Raw genomic sequence first — 25043 nt, 5'->3', positions numbered from 1 at the left:
TCCATGGTGCACCCGTTACCCCCCTCTCAACCAGTACCCTCAATGCTGCCTCCTCTCCAGATGGCCGAGTCTGCCCCTACACAGGTGCAGGTAGCATAGTCTTTGGTGGGGCCCTCACGGGCCCCAAAACCCAGAGGTCATAGGCCGAAAGCATCTAAGCAGTCAGGGCATGAACTTGAGCAACCTGCCACTATCTCTGCTGCAGCCACAGGGGATGTACCATGTAGAAGCGCTTGGAAGAGAAAGGCTAAGGTTTTGTAATCATGAAGAGTATGCACAAGGGTGTCTGACAGAATGTTATGTTTTTCATTTAGATTTGTTTTTTATTAAATGCACATTAAATCCTATAATTGTCACCACCACTGCCACGTCTTGCCCATTCTTGAGTCCCTTTGGTGAAAGCGCCCTTCCATGTGATTCATCACGAATGGTGAGCCATTGGGTGCGTTTACAGTGGGTGTATGTGATGTTGTCGATGGAGAAATTGACATAATGGGATGCCCTACCAAACAAGCCATCCGTGACCGGTCATATACGCTTATGTGCAGACAACGGAGAGATCCTGGCGATGTCACCGGTGGTGCCCTGAAAGGATCCAGAGGTGAAGAAATTGAGGGCAGTGGTGACTTTAACTGCCATGGGCAATGCATTGCCACCAGGCCCAGCCGGGAGCTGCTCTGCACGAAGGAGCGCGCAGATGTCTGCGACTACCTGGCGACTCACTCGGAGCCTTCATAGGCACTGTTCCTCAGAGAGGTTCAGGAAGCTCAGTCTTTGCCTATAGACCCTCTCATGCAGGTAGTGCCTCCTGCGATGTTGGCCCCTCTATTGTTCCCTCTCTGCTCTTCTGCAGGTCCTTGTGGCGTACCTTTGTCTTGTGGAGCTGTAAGTCCCAGAACTGCATGCCATGCCTGCCGCAGATGCTGATGTGCCTCCTCCTCAGAGATATTGCTGAATACATCCATTGCACCCCCCATCCTGATTTTGTCAGTTTGAGGAGGTCCAAAATGTCGGTAAATATGTGTGACCACAAGAATTCTGAGTGTGAACAAAGAAATCTCAGTCTAAACACACAGAACTCCCAGCCAAAGATTGCCCTGCTGCAAAAACTCACCTTTTATCCCCATGTGTCAATCACTGGTTTAAAGGTCCAAATGGCTGTTGGCTGCAACTCGCCTCTGTTTCCATTGCGTCTTTCAGAGGTCACAGGAAACACGTTGAGGCAGAGTTAAAATCCTTTCCCTGCCTCAATACACAAAAAATTAAACACTTTAATTCAAGTATCTTAATTGATGGTTTAAATGTCAGCCCGCCGGCTTTAATTGCTGGTGGGACTTCTGGCTTCTTGAAGTGTGCGCCCAGATGCGTCAAGGTCAAAAGTGGAAGTCGGCGGCTTGGAGTCGGATTTGTTCACGCTCCTAAATTCAGTGATTTTCATTGCCCCTCACTGAACTTGGGGGCTAAAATCATGCCCAATAAGCATTCACCTACTGTGATTTCAGGGAAAATACAAGTGACACACTAATATCTGCCTGTATCTGGGTGGTATAACTATACAATATTACTTCTGTAACCTCGCTCTCTGTTAGAGATACTCTTTCCATGTTTTACAGAGACACCCCTCCACACATACTAGACAACTAACTCCTACTACCAACTATGACAAAGACAACAAAAGAATGAGAACTAAAGAAGAACTAAGAAAACCAAGAACTGAGCCAAACTGGACTTTCTGTGTTAAAACACCATCTTATATATCTTTGATTTTCAATGAGAAGGCCTCAATTCAATTGACCAATCTAACGACCATGTTAGAAGAGTTTGCCTTATTTTTGTGTCAGTTACCTCACACAACCATGTTGGTACCCCTAATGATTTCAGGTTGACCATGCATCAATACTCAGACATGCCAGGCGGTGATTTCACTCCTATCACTTCGAATCTCTTCAACAAACAGCTCTTCTATAATCTTTCCAATAAGGAGTAGCATGCTTATATCTCTTACCAAGCTATCTATGGGCCTGTGCTTGATGGCCTATGATTCAATAGTTTCGGTGAGAATGCCTTGTTTCACATGGGTATAACAGATTTCAATTAGCATTAGTCTTTTTGGTTTCTCATAGTTCAGTCTGACTTTTCACTCCATTTTGAGGACACATTTAAGGCAATTCTTAGAACAGTTTGCCTACAAATCCCCCACCACCTTTGCAAAGAGACAAAATGATATGTCCTTCTTTGCAAGCACTGTACATTTGTGCAGGAAACTCTAGTGCATTTGTCATCCTTCCATCAATGAATACCTAAAATACATAACCACAGAATAAATACAAACATTAATATATGCCATTAGACTAAGTAACATAACTGATAAAGTTCTACACTGGCAGTACATAAGTGGAACAGTCAAGTCACTTCTGATCTATAATTAGAAGGACATTAGTCAATTCACACAAATGTGAAGCACAGAGCCCATTGCAAAGAGAGTGGATCGTGAACAGAGTGGGAACTTGAGAATTTGGTGAGAGTGGGAATTAGGTGCTAAATTTTTTTTTAAAGTGAAAAAAAACTAACACAGACTAAAAAGTAATTATCTACAAATAAATATAGACTAAGATATGGCAGAGCAGGTTATGAGCCTGGACTGCAGTATGTGGGAGTTTGTGGACATCGAGAATGTCCCAAGTGAACACATAGAATCATAGAAAATTTACAGCACAGAAGGAGGCCATTCATCCAATCATGTCCACGCCAGCCGAAAATGAGCTACCCATCCTAATCCCACTTTCCAGTACTCGGTCCGTAGCCTTGTAGGTTACGGCACATCAGGTGCATATCCAGGTACTTTTTAAAATGAGTTGAGGGTTTTTGCCTCTACCTCTCTTTCAGGTAGTGAGTTCAAGGCCCCTACCACCCTCGGTGAAAAACTTTTTCCTCAGCTCCCCTCATATCTTTCTACCAATCACTTCAAATCTATGCCCCCTGGTTATTGACCTCTCTACTAAGGGAAATCGTTCCTTCCTATCCACTCTATCTAGGCCCATCATAATTTTATACACCTCAATTAAATCACCCATCAGCCTCCTCCTTTGCAAAGAGAACAACCCCAGTCTATTCAATCTTTCCTCATAGCTAAAATTCTCCAGTCCTGGCAACATCCTTGTAAATCTCCTCCGTATCCTTTCTAGTGCAATTACCTCCTTCCTGTAATGTGGTGACCAGAACTGTACACAGTACTCAAGCTGTGGCCTAACCAATGTTTTACACAGTTCCAGCATAACCTCCCTGCTCTTATATTCTATGCCTCAGCTAATAAAGGAAAGTATTTCGTATGCCTTCTTATCCACCTTATCTACCTGTCTTGCTACCTTCAGGGATCTGTGGACATGTACTCCAAGGTCCCTCACTTCTCTACACCTTTCAGTATCTTCCAATTTATTGTACATTCCCTTGCCTTGTTTGCCCTCCCCAAATGCATTACCTTACACTTCTCTGGATTGAATTCCATTTACCACTTTTCTGCCCACCTGACAAGTCCATTGATATCTTCCTGCAGTCTACAGCTTTCCTCCTCACTATCAGCCACACAGCCAATTTTTGTATCATCTGCAAACTTCTTAATCATGCCCCCTACATTTAAGTCCAGATCATTAATATATATCCCAAAAAGCAGAGGACCTAGTACTGAGCCCTGCACAACCCCACTGGAAAAAGCCTTCCAGTCACAAAAGCATCCGTTGACCATTACCCTTTGCTTCCTGCCACTGAGCCAATTTTGGATCCAACTTGCCACTCTCCCTTGGATCCCATGGGCTTGTACTTTTTTGACCTGTCTGCCATGTGGGACCTTGTCAAAAGCCTTGCTAAAATCAGTGTAGACTACATAAAATGCACTACCCTCATTGACCCTCCTGGTTACCGCCTCAAAAAATTCAATCAAATTAGTCAGAAACGACATTCCCTCAACAAATCCATGCTGACTGTCCTTGATTACTCTGTGCCTTTCTAAGTGACGGTTTATCCTGTCCCTCAGAATTGATTCCAATGATTTGCCCACCACCAAGGTTAGACTGACTGGCCTGTAATTACTTTGTCTATCCTTTGCTCCCTTTTTAAACAATAGTACATCTATAATAGATGTCTTCGCCTTGAATCTGTCCAGCTCAGAGTCATTGAGCTGGAGTGCGAGTTGAAGACACTGACACATAAGGGAGGGAGAATAGTATCTGGATAGTTTGCTCCAGATCTCAGTCACACCTTGTAGAGAGGTACAGGATCAGAATGGAGTTGGTGTGACCGATAGTGTACAAAGTAAGGGGAACTCATGTGAGATAGAGAATGATGATCCGCAGAAACTAATCCTATCCAACAGGTACAATGTCCTTGCAACCTGAGAGGATAAGGATAAAGACTGTAGGAAGGACAGCCAGAATGCTGACCATGGCACCTTGGAGCAGGAAATTGTCCAAAGCCGGGAGGAGAAGCGTGATGTGGTAGTTGTAGGGGATTCAATAATTAGGGTGACAGATAGCATCCTTCGTAAGCAGGATCAAGGATCCCCACATGGTATGTTGCCTACCTGGTGCCAGGGTGATGGACATCTCAAACCAGCTTGAAAGGATATTGGAGAGGGAGGGGAAGGATCCAGTCGTTGTGGTCTATGTTGAGACCAACAACATAGGAAAGAATAGGCAAGAGGTCCTGTTCAGAGAGTACTAGGAGCTAAATTTAAAAAACAATCTCTGGATTATTACCTGAGCCACGTGCAAATTGGCGTAGGGATAAGTAGATTAGGGAGGTGAACAAGTGGCTGAAGGAGTGCTGTGGGAAAGAGGGGTGCCATTTCATGGGATACTGGCACCAGTACTGGGACAGGAAGGAACTGTACTGTTGGGATGGACTCTACCCGAACTGGGCTGGAACCAGGCTCCTAGCAGGAAGGATAAGTAGGGCGGTCACATGGACTTTAAGCTAGTATTTGGGGTGGGGGGGGGATTTCAGGTGGAAAAGGGCCCCTTAAAAACTGATAATGGTGATATTGTAAATAAAAATAAGGAAATGGCTGACATGTTAAATAATTACTTTGTGTCAGTATTTACAGTAGAAGAGGATAGCATGCTGGACACCCCAAGGAAACTAATTTTGAATCAGGTATGGGGACTCACCATAATTAACGTAAGCAAATTAACAGTAATGTAGAAAATAATGGCACTAAAGAAAGAGTGACAAATCCCCAGGACCAGATGGTTTCCATTCCAAGGTTTTAAAGGAAGTAGTTGAGAACATTGGAAGATTATAGTTAGGACTTCTGCAAAGTTCTCTCGATTCAGGAACCGTTCCTTCAGATTGGAAAATTGCACATGTCACTCCGCTATTTAAGAAAGGTGAGAAAGGGAAACCAGGGAATTATAGATCGGTTAGCCTAACATCTGTTGTCAGGAAATTACTAGAGTCTATAATTAAGGATAGAGTGACTGAACACCTTGAAAATTTTCAACTGATCAGAGAGAGCCAGCATGGATTTGTAAAGGGTAGGTCATGCCTGATGAGCCTGATTGAATTTTTTTGAAGAGTTGACTAAAGTAGTGGACAGGGGAATGTCTTCAGATATTGTTTATGTGGACTTCCAGAAGGCATTCGATAAAGTCCCTCATAAGAGACTGTTAGCTAAAGTTGAAGCTCATGGAATCGAGGGCAAATTATTGACCTGGTTAGGGAGTTGGTTGAGTGGCAGGAGACAGAGAGTAGGGATAATGGGCAGGTATTTAAATTGGCAGGATGTGACTAGCGGTGTTCCACAGGGATCTGTGTTGGCTTCAACTATTCACTATATTTATTAACGACTTAGATGACGGGATAGAGAGCCACACATCCAAGTTTGACGATGACAAAAAGATAGGCAGCATTGTAAGCAGTGTAGATGGAAGTATCAAATTACAGAGCGATGTTAATAGATTAAGTGAATGGGCAAAACTGTGGCAAATGGATTTCAATGTAGGCAAGTGTGAGACCATCCATTTTGGACCTGAAAAGGATAGATCAGAGTACTTTCTAAATGGTGAAAAGCTCAAAACAGTGGAGGTCCAAAGAGATTAGGGGTCCATGTACATACATCATTAAAATGTCATGGACAGGTACAGAAAATAATCAAAAAGGCTAATGGAATGCTGACCTTTATATCTAGAGGATTAGAATACAAGGGGATAGAAGTTATCCTACAGCTATACAAAACCCTGGTTAGACCACACCTGGAGTACTGTGTTCAGTTCTGAGCACCACACCTTGGGAAGGATATATTGACTTTGGAGAGAGTGCAGCGTTGTTTACTAGAATGATACCTGGACTGCAAGGGTTAAATTACAAGGTTGTATTCCCTAAGTTTTCAAGATATTAAGGGGAACTGATAGGGTAGGTAGAGAGAAATTATTTCCGCTTCTTGTGGAGTCTAGGATTAGGGGACATAGCCTAAAAATTAGAGGCAGGACTTTCAGGAGTGAAGTTAGGAAACACTTCTAAACGCAAAGGGTGGTAGAAGTTTGGAACTCTCTTCTGCAAACGGCAGTTGATACTAGCTCAATTGTTGATTTTAAATCTCACATTGATAGATTTTTGTTAACTAAAAGGTATTAAGGGATATGGGGCTAAGGCGGGTATATGGAGTTAGGTCACAGATCAGCAATGATCTCATTGAATGGCAGAACAGGCTCGAGGGGCTAAATGGCCTACTCCTGTTCCTATGGTAAGTATCAAATAGTAATTAGATGATTAAACAAAAGGTAAATATTAACGTGGATTAAAATACTGTTCTAAGAATGGTCATCTTTTAACATTGCTTCCAGTCTGCAAATGGGCTAAAGCTAAAGCTTCTTCTTTTGGAATCTGTTCCTCGCTCTATGTTACTCCCAACACCATAGTGTTGGCTCTTTAAATTGTAGGAGGCTTTAGTTGAAAACATAGTCAACTACTTGTAGTGGAACCAGTAAATGAATGGGCCGGATTTAAGCTGGCACTTAAAGCCGGCGGGCCGATATTTAAAGGGCCAATTTAGACATTTAAACCACTTAAAGGAATTAACTTTGTGAGTATTGAGTTACGCAAACCATTTTAACTTCTCCTGAACGTGTCTCCTGTGGCCTCTGAAACATGCCATGGAAATGGAGGCGCGTTGCAGACGACCCTCATTTAGACCTTTAAATCAGTGATTGATACGTGAGTAAAAGATGAGTTTTTGCAGCAGGGCCCTCAGTTCCCTCAGACAAACCTTTGGCTGGGAGTTCTTTGTGTTTAGACTGAGCTTTTTTTGTTCACATTGAGGATTCTTGTGTTCAGACATATTTATCTACATTTTGGACCCCTTCAAACTGACAAGAGCAGGATGGGGGGGGTGGGGGGGGTGCAATGGATTTATTCTACAGTACATCTGAGGACGAGACACATCACCATCCATGGCAGGCACGGCATGCAGTTCTGGGAGTTACAGGTGCACAAGGCAGAGAGGTAAGTCACAAGGACCTGCAGAAGAGCAGAGAGGGGACCAACGGCAAGGCCGAGGTCACAGGAGGCACTACCCACGTGAGAGGGTGTACAGGCAGAGGCTGAGCTTCCTGGACCTCTCTGAGGAGCAGTGGGTATGCAGACTCAGGTTGAATCGTCAGGTGATCACAGACGTCTGCACGCTCCTTCATGCAGAGCTGTTCCCGGCTGGGCCTGGTGGCCATGCATTGCCCATCACAGTTAAAGTCACCACTGCCCTCAATTTCTTCACCTCCAGATCCTTCTAGGGTGTCAGTGGTGATATTTCCAGGGTATCAGTTGTCTGCAAATAAGTGTATACGGCAGGTCACGGGTGGCTTGTTTGCCAGGGCTCCCGACGACATCAACTTCCCCTGCGATGACATCAGCCAGACTGAGAGCGCAGTGGGTTCTAACTCTCTGGCTGGCTTCCCAAGGGTGCAAGGTGCAATTGATTGCACACGAGCACCTTCACATGAGCCAGGACTATTCATCAACCAAAGGGGATATCACTCCATCAATGCACACCTGGTTTGTGACCACCGGAGGAGATTTCTGCAGGTGTGTGCCAGATCCCCTGCTGCGATGATTCCTTCATTTTGGGAGAGTCCAACATCCCGGCCCTCTTCTAGGCACAAGACAGACTTAAGGGATGGCTCCTTGGAGACAAGGCATACCCCTGCAGACGTGGCTCATGACACCTGTGAGAAACCCCACCAACGAGGCACAGCTGTGGTAAAACAGCTGTCATGTCACCACCAGGTCTGTCATTGAACGCGCCGTAGGAATGCTGAAGATGCGCTTCAGATGCATGGATCGATCTGGGGGAGCCCTTCAGTACTCACCAACCAGGGTCTGCAAAATAATAGTGGTATGTTGAGTCCTGCACAATATCGTTCAGCAGAGATGGTTACAGGTGGAGGAGCTCGAATGCGCTCGTGAAGCATCCGTATCTACTGACAACATTGAAGAAGATGAAGAGGAGGAGGATGAGGAGAAGGATGAGGATGGGGAACCCATCCCCAGAACAGCGGCGCACACGGCTGCTCGTGATGCCAGGGCTTCACTCGTATCTAACAGGTTCTCAATGAAATTTGCAAACATAAGATAGTGAACTACTCAGACCACCTAGAATAACCATCACCACCAAGATGTGGACATGCCGGTGATGTAGCATCTGCTACATTTGACCCCTTGTGACCCCACCTCAGTATTCTTGGATGTAATGTTTCCCTGACTAACCTGTTTGAACACCATTCACTCCTTTGATTGCTGTGATTATCTCTCTGCCGAGGTGTGATAAAGGGCAGTTAGAAAGATTATCTGTAATCACCAGGCATTGTTCTCTGACTATATATGCTGTGCCTATATGCATCTCTTCACTTCACCTGACGAAGGAGCGAAGCTCCGAAAGCTTGTGATTTCAAATAAAGCTGTTGGACTATAACCTGGTCTTGTGTGACTCCTTACACCACCACCAACACCAGCCATCCCCCCCTTCGTTTATACAAAACAGTCCTTCAACCATGCATACACCCATTATACACGCACCCAATGGGTGGCATCAAGTCTTGGCATTCATGATGAAGCACATGAAAGAGTGCTTTCACAAAAGGGATTCAAGAATGGGCAAGACGTGGCAATGGTGGTGATAATTATAACATTTAATGTGCATTTAACAAAACACAAATATAAATGAAAAACATGACATTCCGTCAGACACCCTTGTGCATACCCTTGGTTCTAACAAAACCTTAGCCTTTCTCTTCCTAGTGCTTCTACATGATGCATTCCCTGTGGCTTCAGCAGAGGTAGTGGTAGGTTGCTCAGATTCATGCACTAACTGCTTAGATGCTTTCGGCCTACAACCTCTGGGTTTTGGAGCCCGTAAAGGCCCTGCCAAAGACTGCTCCACCTGCACAGGTGCAGAGGCAGACTTGGACGTCAGGAGAGGAAGCAGCATTGCGGATACTGGTTGGGGGGAAGGGGGCAATGGGTGTGACGTGGGAGCGCTTTGAGTGGAGTCACTTCCATGTCCCCTTTTGCCATCATCCCTCTCACGGGTCAGCGCAACATCAGGCTGGTGAGGAGATGTGGTGCTTTCTAAGGCCATGGATGAAGTTTCTGTCTGCCTGTTTAAGGTGGCAGACACGTTGGCATCCAAAGTCCGCATGGCCGTTGTCATGGCCTGCATGGACTCATTAGACAGCCATGCTTGAGCTCAATGGAGGCTGCCACTCTCTCCATCGAAGACCTTCCCGCACTTACCTGCACCACCAATCCACTAGCGATGGAGTTGGACTCCTCCATCTTATCTGTTATTGTGGAGAGTGTGCGTGACACCTTTTCTAGTACCTCGCAAAGGTGGAGCTGTGCCTCAATCATTCTCACTCTCAACGATGTCCCCCGGGGTTCATCATCTGGGTCCAGCTGAGCAGAGCTTGGAGAGGAGTGCGCCCCAACACGGACTCTCCACAGCTGCCCCTGCCACCAGTGTCTGCTCGTGCTCACTTGTGAGTGTTGAATCAGCAGGTGACAATGCAACTATCTGCCTAACAGGACCCACCGAAGTGCAAGGATCTGCACTGGTGCATGGCTAGATGTCATGTGTCAGTGCACCGAGAGGAATTGAGCACCTCTGAGGAATCGCCCTCTTCTATGAAGTATGCCACCTCATCAATCCGTGAAGGCACTGGGAGAGAACATAAAGCAATATTAACAATCAATGCAGAAATTAGTTTGCAATGAGCATACTGAGGTGTGCAACAGGTCAATCATTGATAAGAACATAAGAACATAAGAAATAGGAGCAGGAGTAGGCCAATCGGCCCCTCGAGCCTGCTCCGCCATTCAATAAGATCATGGCTGATCTGATCCTAACCTCAAATCTAAATTCATGTCCAATTTCCTGCCCGCTCCCCGTAACCCCTAATTCCCCTTACTTCTAGGAAACTGTCTATTTCTGTTTTAAATGTATTTAACATTGATAACATTAATTCATGATGTGTGCGAAGGATGTTAAAGTTCTGTCACCAGCCGTTTGTGGGTTGCCAGTCTCACCATCTCCGATGGCCAGGCATTCAATCTTGCAGCTCAGATCCAACGCCTCCTCCTCCGCCTCTGTCAGGGGCACTATTCGTGGTGGCCCCCCCTCCAGTCCCACTCCTCTCCCGTGCATTTTGAGCTCTCTTCTCCTACAAGGGGAGAATGAACAGACGTGTGAGTGAGTGAAGACGACATGATCATCCGACGGCTTTAGGTGAGGCTGCCAATGGAACCGAAATTCATCGCATTCCATCAGGATTGGGGTGAGTGGGAGTGGTGGGTTCAAAATGGGGAGGTGAGAAAGTGCACAGAAAGTGACAGTAAATTGATGATGAGACTTAAGTGGCTGTGATGGAGTAGGCTTGCCATGGCATAGTGGGGTTGGGGGGGTGGGGGAGTGGGGAGGGTTAATGTACACCACAGGATGTAGGTGAATCAATAACTCTACTCATTTTTCCTGACCTGGTTAGGTCATTAAAGCACTTTGTGTATTGTACTCATCACCTTGCCACCATGCTCCTACTGCTGAGCTCCTCTGCCACTTCCAGCCACATCTTTTTGGTGGCAGAAGCAGGGCGCTTCCTCTGGTCAGCTGGATATAGTATGTCCCTCCTGCTCCTCACACTAGCTAGTAGCAACTCAAGAGAGGAGTTGATAAAACGGGGTGCTGCCTTACTGCATTTCTGAACATTCCTCCTTTCTCCTTAAAAATCTATGGTTGCAGTGGCCCTTTAAATACTCCAGTGCCCAGCGTGTCATTTGGGTGTGCAATGCAGCTTGAAGGCGCGAAACCCGGAAATAACATAATGGGCCTTCAATTGAGTTGCGATCGCTCGAGCCAACGCGCAGAAAATTTTTCCGGGTTTCCTGTGCGACTATTCACCACCCCCCACCAACTCCCGCTGAGTTCCGGCCGCCATGTTAAAATTATGCCCCTGGTCTTCAACACCTACCTCCACAAATTCCATACGCTTGTCAGTGACTCCATTCCCCCTCCCTAGCCACTGTCTCAGGCTGAACAAGACTGTTCACAATCCAAATGTCCTGTTTGATCCTGAGCTGAGTTTGCAACCCCATAACCTCTCCATCAAAAAGATTGCTCACTTCCACCTTCACAATATCACCTGCTTCCACTCCTACCTTAACCTGACTGTCACCGAAATCCTGATTAATGCCGAATTAAAGCAGCATGCCATAGACAGAGCTAAGTGATCTCACAAACAACAGATCAGATCAAAGCTCTGCAACCCTGTCATATTCAGTCGTGAATGTTGGTAAACAATTGAGCAACTATTGAAAAGAGGAGGCTCCTTAAATATCACCATCCTCAATGATGGTAGAGCTCAACACGAGTGCAAAACACAAGACTGAAGCGTTTGCAACTATCTTCAGCCAGAAGTGCCGAATAGATAATCCTTCTCTGTCTCCCCCTGAAATCCTCACCACCACCAATGCCAGTTTTCAGCCAATTGGATTCACTCCACGTAACATCAAGAAACGGCTGAGTGCACTGGACACAGCAAAGTCTATGGGTTCCAACAACATCAAAGCTGTAGTGCTAAAGACCCATGCTCAAGAATTAGCCGTGTCCCTAGCCAAGCTGTTCCAGTACAGCTGCAACACTGGCATCTACCCAAAAATGTGAAAAATTGCCCAGGTATGTCCCGTCCACAAAAAGCAGGACAAATCCAACCTGGCCAATTACCACCCTATCAGGCTACTCCCAATCATCAGCAAAGTAATGGAAGGAATTGTTAACAGTATTGTCAAGTGGCACTTACTCACGAATAACCTGCTCAGATGATGCTCAGTTTGGGATCTGCCATGACTACTCTGCTCCAGAACTCATTACAGCTTTGGTCCAAACAAGAGCTGAATTCCAGAGGTGAGGTGACAGTGACTGCATTCAACCGAGTGCAGCACCAAGAAGCCCTAGTAAAGGTGAAGTCAATGGGGATCAGGGGGAAAACTCCAGTAGTTGGAGTCATACCTAGCACAAAGGAAGATGAAATAAAAATAGAAAATGCTGGAGAAGCTCAGCAAGTCAGGCAGCATCTGTGGAGAAAGAAAAAGAGTTAATGTTTCAACCTGAATTTTCTGCTTTTATTTCAGATTTTCAGCATCCGCAGTATTTTGCTTTTGACAAAGGTGGATGTGGTTGCTGGAAGCCAGTCATCTCAGCTGGAGTTCCTCAGGGTAGCATCTTAGGCCCAATTATCTTCAGCTGTTTCATCATTGACCTTCCCTCCATTATAAGGTCAGAAGTAGGTCTGTTTGCTGATGATTGAATAGTGTTCACCTCCATTCACAATTCCTCAGATAATGAAGTAGTCTATGCCTGAATACAGCAAGTCCCAGACAACATCCAGGTTTGGGCTGATAACCATGCCACACAAGTGCCAGAAAATGGCTCTCTCCAACAAGAGAGAATGGAATCACCTCCCCTTGACATTCAAAGGCATTACTATTGCTGAGTCCCCCACTATCAACATCCTGGTGGTCACCATTGACCAGAAACTAAAAAGGAACAGCCACATAAATGAAGCGGCTACTAGAACAGGTCAATGTTCGTATTCGGCGATGATTGGCTCACCTCCTGACTCCCCAAAGCCTCTCCACTCCTACAAGGCACAAATCAGGAGTGTGATGGAATACTCGCCACTTCCCTGGATGGGTGCAGCTGCAACATCAAGAAGCTCGACACCATCCACGACAAAAGCAGTCCACTTGATTGGCACCTGATCCACTAACCTAAACATCCGCCTCCTCCACACCAGCTGCAGTGTATACTATCTACAGGATGTACTGCAGCAGGTCGCCAAGGCTTCTTTGGCAGCACCTTCCAAACCCGTGACCTCCATCACCTAGAAGGACAAGGGCAGCAGGGGCATGGGAACTCTATTAACTCCAATTTCCCCTCCAAGTCACACACCATCCTGACTTGGACATATATAGCCATTCTTTCATCTCAGTACTCCAGGGTATAGTTGACAATTGACTTATTGATGGAATCTGCAGGAGATGGGCTGTAATTTTTACCAGTTGGCTCTAGATAACCCTATAAGCCAATGCTCTAATGGATAGGGTGGACCTGGCTTGACAAGCAGTAGAAATCTTATCAGTGTTTTACGCTGGTAGATGCATCAGTTTTAGCAGGTTAAAATGTAGCTATACCTATGCACACACTTGGGAGTCCCTAAGCCTTATTCTGCCAACCTGCATGTGAGGTCTCTAGGTTAATGGGTTGTGCCAAAAAAAGGGGGGTAATTCCTCACTCTACCATTACCAATAAGCCAGGGGATCAACCCTGGTTCAATGAGGAGTGCAGAAGAGCATGCCAGGAGCAGCACCAGGCGTACCTAAAAATGAGGTGCCAACCTGGTGAAGCTACAACTCAGGACTACATGCATGCTAAACAGCGGAAGCAACATGTTATAGACAGAGCTAAGCGATTCCACAACCAACGGATCAGATCAAAGCTCTGCAGTCCTGCCACATCCAGTCATGAATGGTGGTGGACAATTAAACAACTAACGGGAGGAGGGGGCTCTGCAAACATCCCCATCCTCAATGATGACGGAGTCTAGCACGTGAGTGCAAAAGATAAGGCTGAAGCGTTTGCAAACATCTTCAGCCAGAAGTGCCGAGTGGATGATCCATCTCGGCCTCCTCCTGATATCCCCACCATCACAGAAGCCAGTCTTCAGCCAATTCGATTCACTCCACGTGATATCAAGAAACGGCTGAGAGCACTGGATACAGCAAAAGCTATGGGCACTGACAACATCCCGGCTGTAGTGCTGAAGACTTGTGCTTCAGAACTAGCTGCGCCTCCAGCCAAGCTGTTCCAGTACAGCTACAACACTGGCAGTGGCTGAAAGCTCTCCAGTGGCTGGAATCATACCTAGCACAAAGGAAGATGGTAGTGGTTGTTGGAGGCCAATCATCTCAGCCCCAGGGCACTGCTGCAGGAGTTCCTCAGGGCAGTGTCCTAGGCCCAACCATCTTCAGCTGCTTCATCAATGACCTTCCCTCCATCATAAGGTCAGAAATGGGGATGTTCGCTGATGATTGCACAGTGTTCAGTTCCATTCGCAACCCCTCAAATAACGAAGCAGTCCGAGCCCGCATGCAGCAAGACCTGGACAACATCCAGGTTTGGGCTCATAAGTGGCAAGTAACATTCGCGCCAGACAAGTGCCAGGCAATGACCACCTCCAACAAGAGAGAGTCTAACCACCTCCCCTTGACATTCAACGGCATTACCATTGCCGAATCCCCCACCATCAACATCCTGGGGGTCACCATTGACCAGAAACTTAACTGGACCAACCATATAAATACTGTGGCTGCAAGTGCAGGTCAGAGGCTGGGTATTCTGCGGTGAGTGACTCACCTCCTGACTCCCCAAAGCCTTTCCACCATCTACAAGGCACAAGTCAGGAGTGTGATGGAATACTCTCCACTTGCTTGGATGAGTGCAGCTCCAAAAACACTCAAGAAGTTCGACACCAGGACAAAGCAGCCCGCTTGATTGGAACCCCATCCACCACCCTAAACATTCACTCCCTTCACCACCGGTGCACTGTGGCTGCAGTGTGTACCATCCACAGGGTGCATTGCAGCAACTCGCCAAGGCTTCTTCGACAGCACCTCCCAAACCCGCGACCTCTACCACCTAGAAGGACAAGGGCAGCAGGCACATGGGAACAACACCACCTGCACATTCCCCTCCAAGTCACACACCATCCCGACTTGGAAATATATCGCCGTTCCTTCATCGTCACTGGGTCAAAATCCTGGATCTCCCTTCCTAACTGCACTGTGAGAGAACCGTCACCACACGGACTGCAGCGGTTCAAGAAGGCGGCTCACCACCACCTTCTCAAGGTCAATTAGGGATGGGCAATAAATGCCGGCCTCGCCAGCGACGCCCACATCCCATGAATGAATTTAAAAAAGAGAAAGAGAGAGCGCATGACAAAAACTCTGCCTGTTTATCTTTCTGAGTAGCTTGGTTTGGAGAGCCAAACATGCGTTTACATGTGTCTGATCACAAGCTGATGAAAAATATAGCTGACACCTGGTAATAAAAGTGGAAATAAAGCTCTATCTCCCAGAACTGAAATCTTTTCTAAACAAGCATAAAAATAGCTATTAAAAATGTACAGACCTCATATCAGCTTTTACCATTATAAAATCCTTTGTCCGCATTTATAATCAAACTGTCTGTTAACTTGCCACACTGTGATTACACTCTCACACCAAAGGAGGTTCTACAGCACCACTGATGAGAGGATGGAATTACAGGGTGACAAGTTTACATCAGCAGTTTCCATTGTGATGTGGATATTGGAATTTATGCCTTCACACCCTGATTCAATTATCCCCCACCCTCTAACCCCATTTCAACTGAAGGCTACATTTGACCTTGACTCCTGCACATGGGAGATCAACTAGTATATTTCAAAATGTTGTGATATTTTGTTAAGTAGTCAAGAAATACAATAGTTCATTTGTTTGAAATTAACAAATCTTATTATTAATTCACATTGACATTTCCACAATGGACCCCACACACTATAAATTTCTAGTCTGGGCATGCCTGATTACACTTGCCAGTGCAGGGTCACTAACTCCTACAGGAACACTGCAAACAAAGACTTCAGAACGGTTTATAATGTTACTGGCTAACACAAATGCCAACAAACTATCACCCAGATGTGAGCCCATTGATCCTTTCTTATGTGATCTCATACATCCTCTACTACTCCTAGAGGTGCTCCCCCATGGGAGGTGGAAGGCTGCTGTGGCTCAGCTGAGAGCTTTTGAAAACTTGATCAGAGACCTCTAAGAGCACAGGCCTTAGAAGGTCTGGCTGCAGAATGCAGCATCTCAGTGACTCCCTTTGCATCCCTGCTGTTGGGATGCAGCTCAGCACTGTCACTGATACGTGGGAGAACAGACTGTAGTACAAGCATAAGCTGATTGAAGCCTTTATCCACTCAGACTCCCAGCCTGTCCAAGGTGGAGGAGCTAGTGGAGCCCAGACCCTGCATGGCACTAGTATGAGCATTCCTGAGAGATGTTACTACCGATGCCACAGACTCCTACAAGGGGTCCCAGCTGCACTGTCCATTGAGGTGATCAGACACTCCGTGATTGTCTGAAGTGTCAATGCCATATACCAGAACCCCATATCATCTCTAACCTGTGACTGTAGCCCCCTGGCAGGGCAGTCCCAATACATTGCAGAATACTTGCAGAAAACATTTTTCGTTTGAAGGCGGGACCCCTGGGTCTGCATCCATATCCTCTTCAATGGAGCTTGGACCTGAGCTTGCCTCCATTGGGGACAGGAAGGGGATGTGGAGTATTTGCGCCCGCAGCAGGTGTAAACACAGGGCAATCAAGCAAATGAGGCAGAAGAGCTGTAATGGGGCATTCTGCCTCATTTTTCTTTGATTAAGCTGGACAGAATCTAAACACATGGATGCCCAGATGAAACTGGTGGTAAGTTTGAAGGATATGAGAGAGGCTGGCAAAAGTAACCAAAAGAGGTAGGTGCTACCTTATTTCTCTACAGGTACCGAATGAATCCTTGTGGCTGGAGAGCTAGTGGCAGCTGCTTTTCGACAATAGCCAGAATGCCCTGCAGCTGGTGACCATTATACTACCGATGCCACAGACTCCTGAGCTGTAGCTTCACGTGGGCACGTTGGTCCCAGGTAAATGATCTGAACCTGGAAATACAGATATTTCAGGCATGAGCCACCTGACCTCAGGCAGGGCCGAGGGGGTTGAAAAACCATTCCCAATGTGCCTGAAGTTTAAGGCCCAATAAACTTTTGTTCCCATGTTGATCAAATTACAGGTTCTTTTAAAGAACAAGGGATATTTTATTTGCTGATTCCATTTTGAAATTTTGATTTCTAATTCCTGGCAGATGTCAAAAGCAAAGTATTCGGCTGCCCAGAGTCTCACTTCACACTTTGTCCACCAAGTGTTAAACACAGTTAACAAGTGAATCCAATGCAGCAAAAGGTTATTTGTAGGCAAAAAAATGTATTTTTATGGATTTATGCATTCTAATCCTAATATTTACAATTTTTCTAGCTAATTTGCAAGGTACTAATTTCTATTAATTCTGCATTAAGCAATGTCCAGGGATCATGGTTTAATTGTTTGAACTGGGCACACTAACCTGTACCTGGTGGAGTGTAAAAATGAAGGTTACAGTTGATAAGAGATTTGGTCTGGCCATGGAAATTGCCATCTAGCCATAAACACGAATACAGTGGTTGACAAAAAACCTAAACAGTAACAAGGGCCTGTCACATCATTGCACATTTCTATATACAGCTTAGTGAAGTGACAGGTGATTCATATTCCTGAGATGACGATTCCTCTTGAATGCCTAGATCACCTGTTTTAGTCCTGTGCGAGTGTCTATGGTGCAGCAGCTGAGACTTTGGCTTGTTCTTACTGCTGTGCTTCTGGTGATATTGCAGATGACAGCAAGAAACTGCCCCAAAAAGAATTCAAAACAATAGCAAGACAATTGCTTTAGCTGTTCTTGCTTACTATCTAGCATCCAACTGAAATAACACTGGCAGTGTTCAAGGAGCTGGTTAACTAACCCAGCCCTTGGCTTGGGAATGCTTATAATGTAGGGTCCCAACCCTCTACAAAAGATAGAAATCAGTACCTTGCAAATGAGCTAGAAAAATTGTAAATATTAGGATTAGAATGCATAAATCCATAAAAATACATTTTTTTGCCTACAAATAACCTTTTGCTGCATTGTATTCACTTTCTGTCTTGAATTCAATTGCAATTCTGGAACCTTAAAGGCTGGAAATGAATGATTTCATTGACTTAGCTATATCTGCTTACTGGTGTGAAGAGTGATAGTCTCAAGGTTGTGTTGCACAGGACATTAATCAGGTGAACATTCTGCCAGCAACACCGCTTCCTTGTGGCTGCTTAGTGTAATTAGTTGGCAAGCAATTGTCTACTAAATGAGGTATTGGAGATTATATGACCTCGTCATAGACCATTTCTGCCAAGGAACTTCCTAATATCTTGACAAGGCATATTAGTCACACATGAATGAGAGCATGCAAGCCACCTACTCACCCATTGAAGGAATGAGACTGCTGTGCTACTAATCCAGATTGTCCTCATGTTTCAGCTTTTGAATTATGAACCGCGACTAGCCAACTAACTCATATTCCAGTGAGCGGCGACCACTGCTGGTTCTCCGCTCAGAGCAATTTACAGGCCAGTATATTAAATATCTCCCCCACATGCATTATTTTGTTCTCATTAGGGGTCATGGAAAGAAACCCACTCGTTTCATGCAGAGGCAGCCTGAGAAGTTGATTGTAATCTCATTCTGCGCCCTTCCATTGCAAGCAGTTTATTAAATCAAACATCGGGGGAGGAGGGGGAAATGGAACATTGTGGTGGGGGGGCGAGATCGAAGATCGGTGGGGTGTGGCCGATTGCAGCTGGGGGTTGGCCGATCGTGGGGGGGATCTAACATCGGTGGAGGGAGGACTGAACATCGTGGGGGGGGGATCGAACATCGGGGTGGGGTGGCTGATAGCAGGTGGGGTTTGGCCGATCGTGGGGGGTGGGGATCTAACATCGGTGGGGGGAGGACTGAAGATTGTGGGGGCATTGAACATTGGGGGAGGGTTGGCCGATCCCAGGCGGAGGTTGGCCGATCGCGGTGGGGGATGAACATCGTGGGGGGGGTCGGCCAATTGCAGGGGGGGGTCGGACGATCCCGGTGGAGGACTGACCGTCATGTGGGGGGGATTGAACATCATGAGGGGGATTGAACATCGGTGGGGGAAGTCGGCCGATAGCGGATGGTAGGGGGGTGGTCGGATGACCATGGGGTGTTTAAAAAGTAAGCTTGGTGGGCCAGGGGGAAGCACGCCAAGTCCTCTTGGCCCACAAGCAGTGCAATAAAGGCACTTACCTTATGGATCCGGCCCTTCTTGCCTCCTTTTATCTGCCGGATTTCTCATCGCCCAGGAAACCCAGCCTGCAGAAGTTAAAAATAAGACATTAGTTAAAATCTCCCCCCTTTCTATCTTAAATGTTTTAATATCTTTTTCGATCTCTTCTGCTAATGTCCTACCCACCTAGTTAGTCTCTCTGGTAAATACTGAGGCAAAGTAACGATTCAAAATTTCTGCCTTTTCTCTGTCGTTACATGTGACTTTATTGTGTGCATCCCTTAGTGACCCTATCCTGAATTTTCTTTTGTTATTTATGTATCTGTGGAATACTTTACTATTTCTTTTTATATTCCTTGATAATTTAATCTCATAGTTCCTCTTTGCTCTCCGAATTTTTTTTTTTAACTTCTTTCCTAACCTCTTCGTATTCCCTTTTGTCATCCTCTCCTTTATTGTCTATGTACTCAGAGTATACCTTTTTCTTGCATTTCATTTTACCCTTATCTCTTTATTCATCCATGGTGTTTCACTTTGGCTAGTTTGTTCTTGCTTTTTAAAGGAATATATTTCTCCTGAACTCTATTGATTACCTTTTTAAATATTTCCCACTGCTGTTCTATTTCTCATAACATGACTCATGACTTCAGTCAGGAACCCACGCACACAACAGGCCTACAATGAGAGCCATGCTGCCACAAGGAACAGTATAGAGCAGACCATCGGCATCCTCAAGCAACACTTCCGCTGCCTGGACCGCTCTGGAGGAGCCTTGCAGTACTCAGCTGAGCGGGTGTCGAGATTTGTGGTAGTATGCTGCATGCTGGACAACCTGGCCATTATGAGGGAACATCTTTTGCCATCAACTATCAGGCGAGAAGCTGAGGAACAGAAGCACGAGGAAGAGGAAGAGGAGTGGGAGGAGGAGGAGGAAGTTGAGGAGGAGAAGGAAGTGTAAGAGGAAGGGAGGTGACAATGTAGGTAGTCCCTTTCTGCCAGAGCTCTACATGATAAGATTATTCATGAGCGATACCAGTAACCTCAACTACACCTCCCAATTCACCAACAATCCCACACTCCTTACCTTTCCTCTCTCACTGACCATCCCATTGTCCTCTTTCTGACAACACATATTGGTTCCTCCCTCAGTTCACCGCAGAAATAAAACCGCCTGCAAATTCAAATCCAAATTTATCAATTCACTCATTAAATAATGCCTGTCTTCTATGTGCCTTTACCTTTCCTAGTGCTCCTCCAAGATGCTTCCCCAGTGACTGGAGAATGGGAGGTGGAAGGCTGCTGACCTTCAATTGAGGAGACTGCAGATGGCCTTGGAGGCTGAGCTTGAGCAGCTCTAGGCCTAGAATGCTCGATTTCAGACTGCACCATCTCAGCCTGGGCTGCAGTAGTCTGGGCTGGCTGACTGACAGGCAACAGCAAGGACACTGGCAGTGTGGCAGGGGTGAGAGCAGGAATGCTGCCATCCTGAGAGGGACAGCAGGTTCTGGTTCCATGGAGCCACTGCCACTCTCCTGGGGCAGCACCTCAGCAATCCTGGTATCAGTTGGAGAACAGATTGCTAAACTGCAGTGACGCCCTAGAAGTCCCTTTCAACAGTGGCACCCAGAGCCACGATAACAGCAGTCTGAGCTTGCAAGGCAGCAGTCTCAGATTCCAATGCAGCAGTCAGAGCTTTGATGGAAGCTGTGCTGCAATGGAAGCTGTGGCACCAGTCACCAGATGCTGCATCATGGTGGGTTCCACAGGTGTGTTGATGGAGGTGACCACCCATTCCATGTGGGAAAGGATGGGCTCCAAGCTGTGTGCAAAGCTCTCTGCCAAGTTGGAGCTGGACTCTCCATGCTCCTTGACATTTTGCGCAGGCTTTCTGGCAGGCTTGGTTGTGTATGTCCATCAGCCTTCTTCTGTGGCCTGGGCAATCAAAGTCCTCATCTGACTCTTCTGTAGCAGAACAAGTGTGCAACTTCGCCCTATGGTGAGCTGGCACCTGTGGTATCCTTTCCCCCACCCTGGCTCCTGCATACTTGTGCCTGGTGTCTCACCATGTGCAGATCCCTCCTCTATCCTAGTCTCTAAAGTAAGCGCAGTGTCAGTATCTGATATGGTGGCTGCGAGTGTAAGATTGAGTGACTTTTTAAAAATTCATTCATGGGATGTGACCGTCGCTGGCAAAGCCAGCATTTATTGCCCACCCCTAATTGCCCTTGAGAAGGTGGTGGTGAGCTGCCTTCTTGACAATTGAATGGCTTGTTAGGCCATTTCACAGGGCAGTCAAGAATCAACCACATTGTTGTGGGTCTGGAGTCACATAATGGCCAGACCGGGTAAGGACAGCAGGTTTCCTTCCCTAAAGGACATTAGTGAACCAGACGATGTCTCTTCATCAACACTGTCTTCTTCCTGTTCCTTCTCTGACTGGGAAGGTTCTAGTTCTTGGGTATCAGAAATGAAAAAGGGACAAGGGTTGGGTTGTGGTCAGGGAAAAAGGAGAAAGTAAGAAATACGTGCTTACACTATCTGCAGCTTGTGAGTCAAAAGAGATTGTGGGATAAGGGAGAAGTGGGAAGAAAGAAGGAGGATTAGGTATGCAGAGACCCTCATCATCGATCCCTCCAGTGCCACCAATTGCCACGGTCTCAGCGATGCCCTTTCCCGTGATGGCCAGCACTGTCTCCCCCATGGGGGTTAAAACGTGCAGGCGTGCTTATCCTCTTCCAGTTTTTTGCTGCTGCCTCCTGTTATGCGCCACCTTCTCCTGCAAGAAAGAGGGAAGTGTGTCAGTGAGAGTCCTGCAATATGTTTGGGTGATGTGGCTGTCATGGTTGAATAGCTGTCAATGTGTGAGCTGTGAGTTATGGTATGAAACTTGCAACAGTGCTAAGTGTGTGAGGATGAGATAAACTATTCGAATTGAATGGTTGAGTACTGATTGATGGGGGTTGTTAGTAGGTGAGTGATGGGGTTGTAGTGAATTGAGCAGTGGATTAGGCTAATTGAGCAGTTGGTTGGATATGCCATTTGAGGGTTGAATTCACTCAATTTGACAACTCATGTCAGATCATTAAAATTCTTCCTGCACTGCATCCATGTTCTTGGAGCTATGCTCCTGGCATTAACCTCCTCTACTACTTCCTCCCACAGCCTCCTGAGCAAATGTCTGGAGGGCCTCCTGCCCCCCTGCGGAAACAGGATGTCTTTCCTTCTCCCCATCTCTTACACCAAGACCTCCAGTGCATTATCAAAAAACGTTGGTGCTCACTCTCTCGCATGTTCAGTAATTCCCCAAAGTATCAGATTACTCCCACCACTTCTTGCAGCCACAATGCACCTCCCCTTTAAGAGATGCAGGCTGCCTCTAAGAAGCGCTAGCCGCTCGCGATATCGGGTCTCCTGCTGATGTGTGCGGCCAATGAACAGTGCGGGTAGCACTGGCTATATGCAGGAATCATGGAAATCAGAAGGCAGCACCAAATTAACATACTGCCTGCAATGCAATGAATGGGTGTGGGTTAATCGCTGACCACAATCCCCATGTCCGTTTTTGGGGGTTATCCAATTTTACCCCCACATCTTTCTGGTTAGTTCATTAGATGGAACAGTGACGATACCTTTCCCATTGAGATTGTACGAACAACATGGAAACCAGAGGCTTTTCCTCTTCAGTTGCTCAAGCAGTCTGTAATCCCTGTGCTATTTCTGACTTTCTACTTGGATTGTAAAAAGGTATAAATGGGCACATTGTGATCACTGTCAACCACATTCACAATGCATTGGATTAACAATCGAATTACATATTAAAACAATCACATTGGGATGGTAGTTTAGGCTAGGGACCAGCAACTTGCTCCCCCAAGATATATACACTTTCTGTTGCTTTGCACTTTGCATCGGTGATCCTAAACACTGTCAGAACTGCACCACTGAATCATGCACCTAATGAGGGTTTAATTTAAACTGTAATGTGATCACAGCAAACATACTGAGCCCACCAGCGCCATTCTGCAACGATCTGAGTGGCATTAATTTAGCAAACTTGATCTCGCTGTTGATTTTAATGGGGGGTGGGGCTATGATAATTAGCGATTAAACTTTTTCAGCGAGGCTAATGGTGGAGCAGTGCAAAAGTCTCAGGAAATCATGGAGTGCCGTAAGTAATGGCTGAAGTTGCTTATGCCGTAATTTCCTGGGAGCTTGGCACCATAAATTGGGTCTTGCAATGTAGATGCAACATTATAATGGCGCAAATCTGCAGGAAATTCCAGGCCAATTTGGCATGTGCCAAATTTTCCAGCAGATATATATTGGCTCTAAAAAAAATTGAGCGTGCTGCTCCCATCTGCTCCAGATACTGAATATACCCTTTCAGTCCCACATTTCAAACATTTCAGCCTGTAGACGGATTCGAAAAGAAATTTTGTAATGAACTGTATTGCCCTTTGTGGTAGGAGGAAGTCACAACAACGCCAGCTATCATTAACTGAAATACAAACAATATATTTGGGGGGAGGGGAAGGCAGCTTCTGCTCCATTTGCTGTGCAAACATCTGATTAGTTGTAAAAGACTTGTCCTTTTCCTGTAAATGGGCTGGGCCTGCCACCTTTTCAACTCTGATTCCAAGAAACCATCCCTTCCAAAATAATGAGTTACAGTCAAAGATAATAGGGCCCAATTATTGTTTTGAGGGGAGGGGCTAAAGTATGTTACATAATGTCAAGCCTTGTTCTGTAGTGTCTTCCCATAAATCAAGTGAATGTGGTTTCCAGCTGAGTGAGAGTATGTAGTCAAACTTGTTCTGTCATGCTGTTACACTCTTTTCACCAAGTCGCTCTAACCTGGCAAGTTTGTCCTGTTTTTTAGGTTGACTTTGATATATCATTTGTTGTATGTCAGTTAGCAATAAACGACAAAGACTTCAGAGCTAAATAAATTTGCTCCTTACTGTGCAAAAATCTTAACTATACACTGCAGATGTCATTAAAATAAACAACTTACAGGTGGAGGGAATGGTCAGGGAACTCCCTGTACTTCACTACTGACATAGATTTCAATTCATTGTTGATACAATGGACAAGCATTGAGAAAAGTGGACTGTGACTAACCTTCCCCTCCCCCTAAGTCACTGTTGTCCAATAGAAATTGCTGATCAGTCACAGGTGTGACTATAGCGACACCGTTTTAGCCACATGCACTAATTTTAGTAGAAAATGTCTTATGCACAATACAGGAAAATATACTTCACATGTATATTTACTCAACGAACATCTACTGCCGTTCGTTGCAGTTTTTCTCTTTCGCCAAAGTTTGGAATTCTGCAATTCATTTATCAGACACAGCACATCATAATGCAGTTTCTAGGTTTTTTGTCCAGCAGTTGCGAGCAGTACTTTGACTTCATCAGAACGATTGCTGAGAATGTTGTCCCACGCAACTGGACGAGCCAGAGCAGCCCCGATCTCCAACCTGAATACGGTTAGATGCTGCTTGCCTTTTGTCAT

At 45.9% G+C, this 25043-nt stretch overlaps 1 long non-coding RNA gene across 1 annotated transcript in view; it reads right to left on the bottom strand.

Annotated features, from left to right (window-relative positions):
- LOC137332093 (uncharacterized) overlaps window positions 1-24841 on the bottom strand; it is a 29734-nt gene extending 4893 nt beyond the window's left edge. Inside the window, exons 1-3 of the long non-coding RNA XR_010965578.1 lie at window positions 24800-24841; window positions 19547-19612; window positions 10570-10703 (exon numbers count right to left, since the gene is read on the bottom strand). This is a non-coding gene — a long non-coding RNA (uncharacterized lncRNA). The remainder of the gene's footprint in view (window positions 1-10569; window positions 10704-19546; window positions 19613-24799) is intronic.
- Between the last annotated feature and the right edge of the window lie 202 nt (window positions 24842-25043).

This window comes from Heptranchias perlo, chromosome 14 (assembly GCF_035084215.1).
Source record: "Heptranchias perlo isolate sHepPer1 chromosome 14, sHepPer1.hap1, whole genome shotgun sequence".
NCBI classification, from domain to species: domain Eukaryota; kingdom Metazoa; phylum Chordata; class Chondrichthyes; order Hexanchiformes; family Hexanchidae; genus Heptranchias; species Heptranchias perlo.
This window is presented reverse-complemented; position numbering and strand designations above follow the sequence as displayed.